The sequence below is a fragment of the Dipodomys spectabilis genome, unplaced genomic scaffold (assembly GCF_019054845.1).
Source record: "Dipodomys spectabilis isolate Male_0828 unplaced genomic scaffold, ASM1905484v1 ptg000024l, whole genome shotgun sequence".
Classification (NCBI taxonomy): domain Eukaryota; kingdom Metazoa; phylum Chordata; class Mammalia; order Rodentia; family Heteromyidae; genus Dipodomys; species Dipodomys spectabilis.
In genome coordinates, this window is record NW_024870701.1 from 13,630,723 (window position 1) to 13,639,208 (window position 8,486).

Below are 8,486 nucleotides of genomic sequence, written 5' to 3' on the forward strand. Positions count from 1 at the left end.
GATCTGAGGGACAGCACCTAGGCTGTCAGGCCCCATGACCAATAAAAACCAAAGTATATATATATGTGTGTGTGTGTGTGTGTGTGTGTGTTTGTGTGTATGTGTGTACATATATGTATGCACACACATATATACACACATAAATGTATATATGTATATGTATATATGTGTATAACACATATGTGTGTATATATGTATATATTTACTTATTATTTTATTTAATATATTATTTTATTTATATATTTAATGTATAACTAAATATGTAAATAATATATAATATTTTATGTATTATAGCATATATTATATTATATATTATATTTGATATATTTGTTATTGTATTATTAAATATATTTTATTATATATTATTCTACATATATTTAATGCACATTTATATATAACATTCATATATTAATTTATTTGAATTTTTTTTAGTCAGTCGTGGGGCCTGAACTCTGGGCCTGGGTACTGTCCCTCAGCTCTTCATCTCAAGGCTAGTGACCTACTACTTGAGCCACAGTGCCACTTTCAGCTTTTTCTGCTTATATGGTATTGAGGAATCGAACCCAGGGCTTTCTGCATGTGAGGCAAGCACTCTACCACTGAGCCACCTTCCCACCCCTGAATTAATTTATTTTTAATTTAATGTATTTAATTATGAACATGATCACTTATTATATTATCAATTTAACATTTACATATAAATATACTTGCATATACATATATAAACTGAGAGTTTCTAAATAATAATGTAATAAGAACAGGCACCAAAATGCACTCAAAATTGTAGACTATGCTCAATAACTAACTAGGATGCTTTGAGTTGCATAAATTTTAAAAAACAAACTTTTTTTCTCTTTTCTCATTCTAGTGTCTCCCCCTTTCTGATTTTCCCCATGTGAGGGAACTCAAGAATGTCTTTCAAACTTCCACCAAGTTCACCATGCTCTTCTCTTCCCATGTACCTCTTCTTAGGCTTCTCTCCTCATTCACTTGTGGACTACAGGAGTGAAAGACATTTGGGACCACAAGGAATACAATTCTAGAGATGAAAGCACATTAGAAAGTTAGGATGTAGAAGTGGTTGTAACATGTAAGTGAAGATTGCATGAGTCCTCTTGTGTACACATTGAGAACCAATGAGTCCACCCACTTAAGAAGGAACCCTTGTGGTCCTCCTGGCCCTGCAGGGGGCATTGCTTTTGTGGTTTCAGTTGGAATCCAATTTATGAGTTAAGTAGAAATAGGGAACCTAATGGAACCTAAGGGATTCATTAACCTCTGCAGTCTGTTTCTTTCTTTATTTGATGGCAAGTTTTTGGTTGTTGACATTGTTGTCAATTCTCTTTTTAAATACTTTTTTATTGTAAAAATAGTGTACAGAGGGGTTACAGTTACATGAGCAAGCATTATTACCTCCTCCTTTGTTTTTCCCCTACCATCCCTTCCTTCCCACCTCCACAATGACCCTGGGCCTAAATTGTAAAGTTCGTTTTGCAACATAGTGTCTTGTGCATCTCATTGTTACAATGGATCAACCTGTATCCCTATTTAAGCATTTTGTTTTTGTTGATTTAGAGTCTTTGTGTTTGTGTGTTGTGTTTATTATGGGAGATTCCATGTGCATTCTATCTGAAAAGCTTTTGGGGATGAATCTTGACAGAGATCATATAATGGTAAAGGATTATATGATGGTAGAGAACATAATACAACTGTAGGCTTATGATAATGAAAAGTATGAAATTTTATTGCAATATGACTGCCATAGACAGACAGACAGACAGACAGACAGACAGACAGACAGACAGACAGATAGATAGATAGATAGATAGATAGATAGATAGAGAGAGAGAGAGAGAGAGAGAGAGAGAGAGATAGTTCTCTAGCTAGCCAGCTATCTTGATGTGTGTGTGTGTGTGTGTGTGTGTGTGTGTGTGTGTGTGTGTGTGTGTGTGTGTGTGTGTGTGTGTGTGTGTGTGTGTGTGTGTAAACCAGGAGAAATGGTCTTTGAATGGAGCTTTGATTCATTATGCAATTTTTTTTTTTGCAGTTCTGGAGCTTGAACTCTGGACCTGAACATGGTCCCTGAGCTTTTGTGCTCAAGGCTAATGTTCTACCACTTTAGCAACAGTTCCATTTCCAGCTTTTTGTAGTTAATTGGAGATAAGAGTCTCTAGAGTTTTCTGCTCCGGTTGGCTTTGAACCACAGTCCTCAAATCTCAGCGTCCTGAGTTGCCAGGATTGTAGGAGTGAGATAGCAGCACTCGGCTTATTAGGTAATTTTATATTTGTAGTCTTTCTGTCAGAAAGCAAGTGAAGGGGATCAAATTCTATATGTGCAGGCATTGGTAACAGCTATACAACAAAGAATCTGAACAATCGGATGATACAATTAAATTAATTAAGCAAGGATAGTCATACCCCAGAAGAGAAAATATAAGGAAAATGTATTTGAATATAATTCATCTTTTAAAGCAGTTCTCACAGTTCTGCTCTTTCTCTGCCCAGGAGATTATTGGATGCCTCTTTCTGAAAGAATGAGAGAAACAGAGGGCCAACTGCCCTTCCCTACATATGGGTGGACACATAAGGCAAAGGCTTAGGTTGAGCCCCTATAGAATAGTGTATGAAGACCCTTCTTGGACCTTCAAATAAGCAAGGAGAACATAAGCATAAAAAATTAAACTAAAACAGCTTATAAACAAATATGTAAAATAGCAACCACTGTATGTAAGCTTGCTTCTTTCACATCACTTCCTTAGCTAGAAAAACCCTTCCATCTTTTTGGGTCAGGATATTATTGATTGCTTCTGGAAAACTAAAAAGAGCAATTTCCTGAACAATTGGGAAAAATAGGAAAGGCCTTATAGCACGCCCTTGGCAATTCTCATCTCTTTGGAGGTAGGTAAAGTCAAACCATGGATATATCACACTTGCATAAAAAATGTCCAGAGAAATCAACTCTGTCAGAATACCAACGGGAGAGCCAACCATTGGAAGTCCTGGAGTTCTATTAAAAAACACAGACACAATGTATGTTCTAATGGTTCTCACGTGCTTTTGACTTCTTTTAATTTTTTTTTCTTTTCTTGCTTCCTTCCCCCCCTCCCCCCCCCCCCCCCACACACACATTTAGGGCATTTATTCACAAGAAGGCCACACATTTTTGTTTTCTTCCTCACAAGAGACCACAAGTTATTAGTGGGTACCTTATGAACTGAAGATCTATTCTTTGGGCCCCTGCTCTGAGAACTTCCCATCCTTTTGTCTTTTTATGCTCACTACAGTATAGAAGAGTAACTTAATGGCCAATACTGCTCAAACATTGACTTCATCAACACACTCCTTGGAATCATTTGCAAAAGTTGTGTTGGATAATTAAGTGGCTCTGGACTTCTTGCTGGCACACATAAAAAAAGATTAGTCAACAACATACTTGACTCCACACATGGTCCTCATCATGACAAAATTAATGAATGTTTGTTTCCTTTCATCCAAAACTCTGACCCTATTATTTGTAAACTGGCACTTATTTCAAGGGATCAAATTTCCTGTAACAGTGAGAAATCATTTGTCCCTTAAATTAGCACAGGGTATTTCACAATTCAACTGCAAGACAATTTTTATAACCGAGTCACCAGAGCCTAAGAAGAAGTTTTGTGGTAGAATGTCACTTCTTTAATATATACACACTACTTCTTGCCATGGTAATTATTTGTGTTTATAATTTGGAGGCTCAGAAATGACTTCTGGTTCTTTATATGTCAAAATGTCTGTTAAAATGTTTTTATATCTTCTATCATATTAAGTGTTTCTCCTCCAGCTGTTTTTCATTATAAGATTTATGAGCTCAGTGGAAATGTACACCAACAAAAGTAATGTCTCTGAGGCTGGTGGTGTCATTCAGGAAACAGCTACTTCCAAAGTATCGATATTTTTCTTAAATTATTATCAAAAATAGGATATCCCTCCACTTAGATACCAGGTGGATTTGTCTTTACTTATCTTGCCTTTTGTTAGTTTCAAAGTCTTTGCTCTTCATCTTCATTGCTCTGAAAGCTCATCTGGGAGGAAAATAAGATACTTCACAAATACTTTTACATTTAAATATTCACCAATTACAAAACATTGCCCTAAATTCTTTACACTGATTAACTTATTTAATCCTCACAATTCTCTGAGACAGTTGCTATGACTATAGCATTTTTACACATTAAAAAACTGAGGTATAGCTGGATGCTGGTGACTCATGCCTATAATTGTAGCTATTCAGGAGGCTGAGATCTGAGGATCACAGTTTGAAACCAGCTTCAGCAAGAATGTCTTTGAGATTCTTATCTCCAATTAACAACCATAAAGTAAAGAAACAGAAAGTAGACCTGTGGCTCAAATGGTAGAGCACTAGCCTAGAGCACAAAAACTCAGCAATAGTGCCCAGGCCCTGAGTTCAAGCTCCTGGGTCATCAATAAAAGAAAAGTAAGATATACTTGCCTATGACATCACAATCAATGGATTGTGCAGAAAGCTCTTGGATCTATGCATCCAAATTATAGAGTCACACTCTGAGCCCTATTGTTTCCCTACCTTACATATGAGAGAAGACAGCAATGTAGACTTATTACTCTAAAATCAGAGTCTCCCACTATAAAGTATAATTTAAAGAACTGGACTTTAATTCCATGCTACTCTACATACTTTTGTTTACTTGTTTTTTTGCTTGTTTGTTGTTTTAAGAAGCACCTAAACTTTGGAGAGCTGCAACAAAAACCATAGAGATTTGGTTTACAACACCACCAGAAAGGAAATTTATAATCAAGAGCAATTTGATACTCCCAAAGGATCCATTTCTTGATTCTCTCAGAGTTATGTCACATGGCACACTTTATGATAGAGACAGTTATTACCTTATAGTACAACTTTCGAAAAGATGAACAAAGTCTATTCAGTCATTTTAAAACATAGGTTTCTGTGCTAAGAGTATATGTCTAAATACATCAAATGCCCTCTAGATAAATAACGAGATCCATTTGGATATGGTAATCACACTAAAAATTCTTTATAGTAAACATCCATGTGTTCATTTCACTAGTTAAGATTTAAAAAACTTATGAGAAGCACATCCAATAGGAATGTTTTTACCTATGAATATCTGAGCCAAATGTTCCACATGCAAACATTCTCCCATAATAGCTCCCCTGTCTTCCTACTATCTCATCTTTCCACCAGTGCAGTCTTGCATCTGGCTCCATTCTCTCCCACTGATAGAACTCTTTCTAGCTCAAGAAAAATGTAAATAAGTTCTTAAATTCTAGGAGAGCATTAATTATGCTAGGTAAGAGTCATGTCTTTGTGTTCCCCTAAAGAGTCTTTTCTACTGGGGAAATTCAAGCCTATATCCCTTGACTCAGGGAAAACAAAGATGAAAGAAAAATAGGAGTTACACAAATAGGCTCCAATAACCCAATTCTAAAAGGAACAAATACCTGAGGTGAGATTAAATGTTCCTATCTCCAGTATTGATTCTATAGGTACTGCACTGAGAATTAACAAAACAAAGCAAATATTACATTGTGTGTTGTATTCACAATTAAATTTTTCTGCTTTAAAGATCTGAGTATTCCTGCTAGGCCATAGAGCTTTACTCCCTTGAAATTATTAATGGCAGAATTCAGCACCCTAAGGCAATTCCTTTTAGTGAAAGAAGTTTAGTGGTTATAGTTAACCTATTAGCATTGATTTGTAGCAAGATGTATTAACTCAGAAACTATTTTAATCTTTAGAATTAAAATTTCTTTTTTTAAATGCAGTTGAAAATGAGAAATTAATTTTATATGAAGTTTGTGGCTCGCATTTTAATGGAAAGATTATGTATTATAAGAGAGCAAGCTACTTGCACTGTGTGTCATTTATTTAATAATTTATCTCCCTTTTTTAACCAGTGTCTATAATTGTAGACAAAACATTCCATTGTGCTATTTCCATACATGCGCATAACATATAGCATTCATCTTTGATCAAGTTCACCTCCTCTATTACTTCCTTGTCCTTCTTTTAAAATAATTTTAATGTGTTTCATTATTCTATTTTGATGCATAAGTATAAAGTATTTGAATTGAATTTGCCTCTGCCCTTCTGATGCTTTGAATAAACAGTGTGAACTGAGGATTGAGAACTGATCCATGTGTTGATATGTGCAGTCCTTTAGGCTTATAGCCCCATGATCTCAGTGGAGGCAAGAGAAGGTCTCTAGTGCATGGGAGAAGAAGTAGAATAGGCAAGGACTGCAGTTATTCTGATTCCAGTAATGTAGAGCAGAATACAAGTGTCAGCTGGACCTAGAGAAGAATGGGAAGGAAAGGAGGGATTCCAGAAATGAAACATGTAGGAGTGGGTAACAATGTTCAGTAAGAAATACACTCATTACCTTATGTATGTAACTGTAACCCCTTTGCATATCATCTTGACAATTAAATTAAATGGAAAAAAAAAAACTTACAGACTGGGGCCGGCATGGTGGCAGGTGACTGTGGTTCAAGCTACACAAGAGGCATAGATAGGAACATGACAGGCAAAAATGAAAGACTATATCCAAAAATTAACAGCAGCAGAAGAAGAGGCATGCAGCATTATTCACTAGAGCTAAGATATGCAACCAACCAGCTGCCCCTCAGTAGATGAATGGATCAAGAAAATGTGAGTTCTATATATGAGTTCTATGCCTCCATCAGAAAGAATGACACCACCCCCATTTGTTAGGAAATGGAATAACTTAGAAAAAAAACAATATTAAGTGAAGTAAGCCAGACCCAAAGAAACATAGGTCCCATGGTTTCCCTTATTTGAAATAACTAATATACATCTAGGATAATCTTACCAGACAAACAGAAAAGGTAATATATGACTATATAAGATGATACTAAGCGAAATGGGATACAAGAGCTTTTTTTCTTTGTTACTGTTCTTTTTAATGTACTACGTGATTTTTTTGTATGATCTTCCCCCATGGTATAATCCTTGTTGTCGCTGTATTTGATTCCAGTGCTCTGCATCTTGTATATGCATTTTTCTAATTTGGGGAGGGGCTAAAACAAGGACACAGCTTGATGCATTGTAACAAGGAGATGTACAAGATACTATGTTGAAAACAAACTTTACAACTTTGGGGTGGTGTGGAGGAAGGAGTTGGGGAGGTGGCGAGGGGAGACATTGTAGAGGGAAAACAAAGGAGGGGATAACAATGCTTGATAGGAAATGTACTCATCAACTTACTCATGTAACTGTAACCCCTCTGTACGGTTTCTTTACAATAAAATCATAAAATAAAATAAAAGAGAGAGAGTGGCCAGACACAGGATTACTTCTTTAAAAAATTCACTATAAACTATCCTACTTTTGAATAGGCACTGGGCAACAGGAATCAGTTTTCTACTTTTTGAGAATGTATGTGTATGAAATTTTGGTTTTAGGTAGAGAGGATATTGACAAATAACTGGGCAAGTCAACTGACTAGTTACTGACATTTTTGGAGATATCTTCAATTTTGCAACATGAATCTTACAGTGAAAATGGAAGATAGCGAGATTTCTGTTTCACTTCTAGGAAGACAGTAAAAGAAGTGTTGGCCCTTGTCTGGCCTCAGTATGTATCTGTGTGCTGGTTGATTCAATTTCCACCATCCTGTACATGCTCCTAAATGACATAGAAAGCTGAGGGAATGGGCTTTAGGATTCGATGTAAATTCCAGCAAAGGAAAACTTACGAATTTAACATATTTAACTGAATATAATGAACAATTTAACTAAGTATAATGAAAATTGCTTGTACATGTATTTTCACTCAATTATATCAATATAGCTTGCTACTGCTTGAAAATTATTTGTTTTATATACTTTATTCTTTTAAAATGTCAGCTTAAGATTTTAGGGGCAATTAAATTACAAACTACATGAAGAAATGTTAAAAAAAAAAAAAAAAAGCAAACCAAGAAAAAGGAAAAGGAAGGAAATATAAAAAAATCAAGAAAATTTGGAAATAACATAAAAATTAGAATAGTTTCTGAAACAATGCTTCAAATAGATATAGTTCTAATTGTACATAATATTCAACTAATAGTTGTGAAATACCTATTCAGTGACCATTCAAACACAATTCTAAGTAGGAATATACCAGGATTAAAAACTGCACCCCAAATCATTACTTTCAGGAAGCTTATACATGCCAGTGATAATTGCATAAATAATATGAAAACAATGTACAAGTAACTTTGAAAAAGAAGAAAAATAAGAATTATAAGTAGATTGTATAAAATTATAAACTTTATAAATTAAAATATTGGAAATAAGATAATCTTAAACATTTTTAAATCCAAAAACTTAATAAACCTTAGGCTGGAAATGTGCAAAGAATGAACACATTTGAAAATAAGAACACACCCAGTAATATATCATTAACAATGATTGAAGAAAAGCAGAGTGTTTTTTGCTTCAAA

The 8,486-nt window shown here is 34.9% G+C and overlaps 1 non-coding gene across 1 annotated transcript; it reads right to left on the bottom strand.

Moving 5' to 3' along the window:
• Window positions 1-3,125: 3,125 nt before the first annotated feature.
• Window positions 3,126-3,255, bottom strand: LOC122104475. Its single transcript, XR_006146937.1, has one exon. It is a non-coding gene; the product is annotated as a small nucleolar RNA SNORA11 (small nucleolar RNA).
• Between the last annotated feature and the right edge of the window lie 5,231 nt (window positions 3,256-8,486).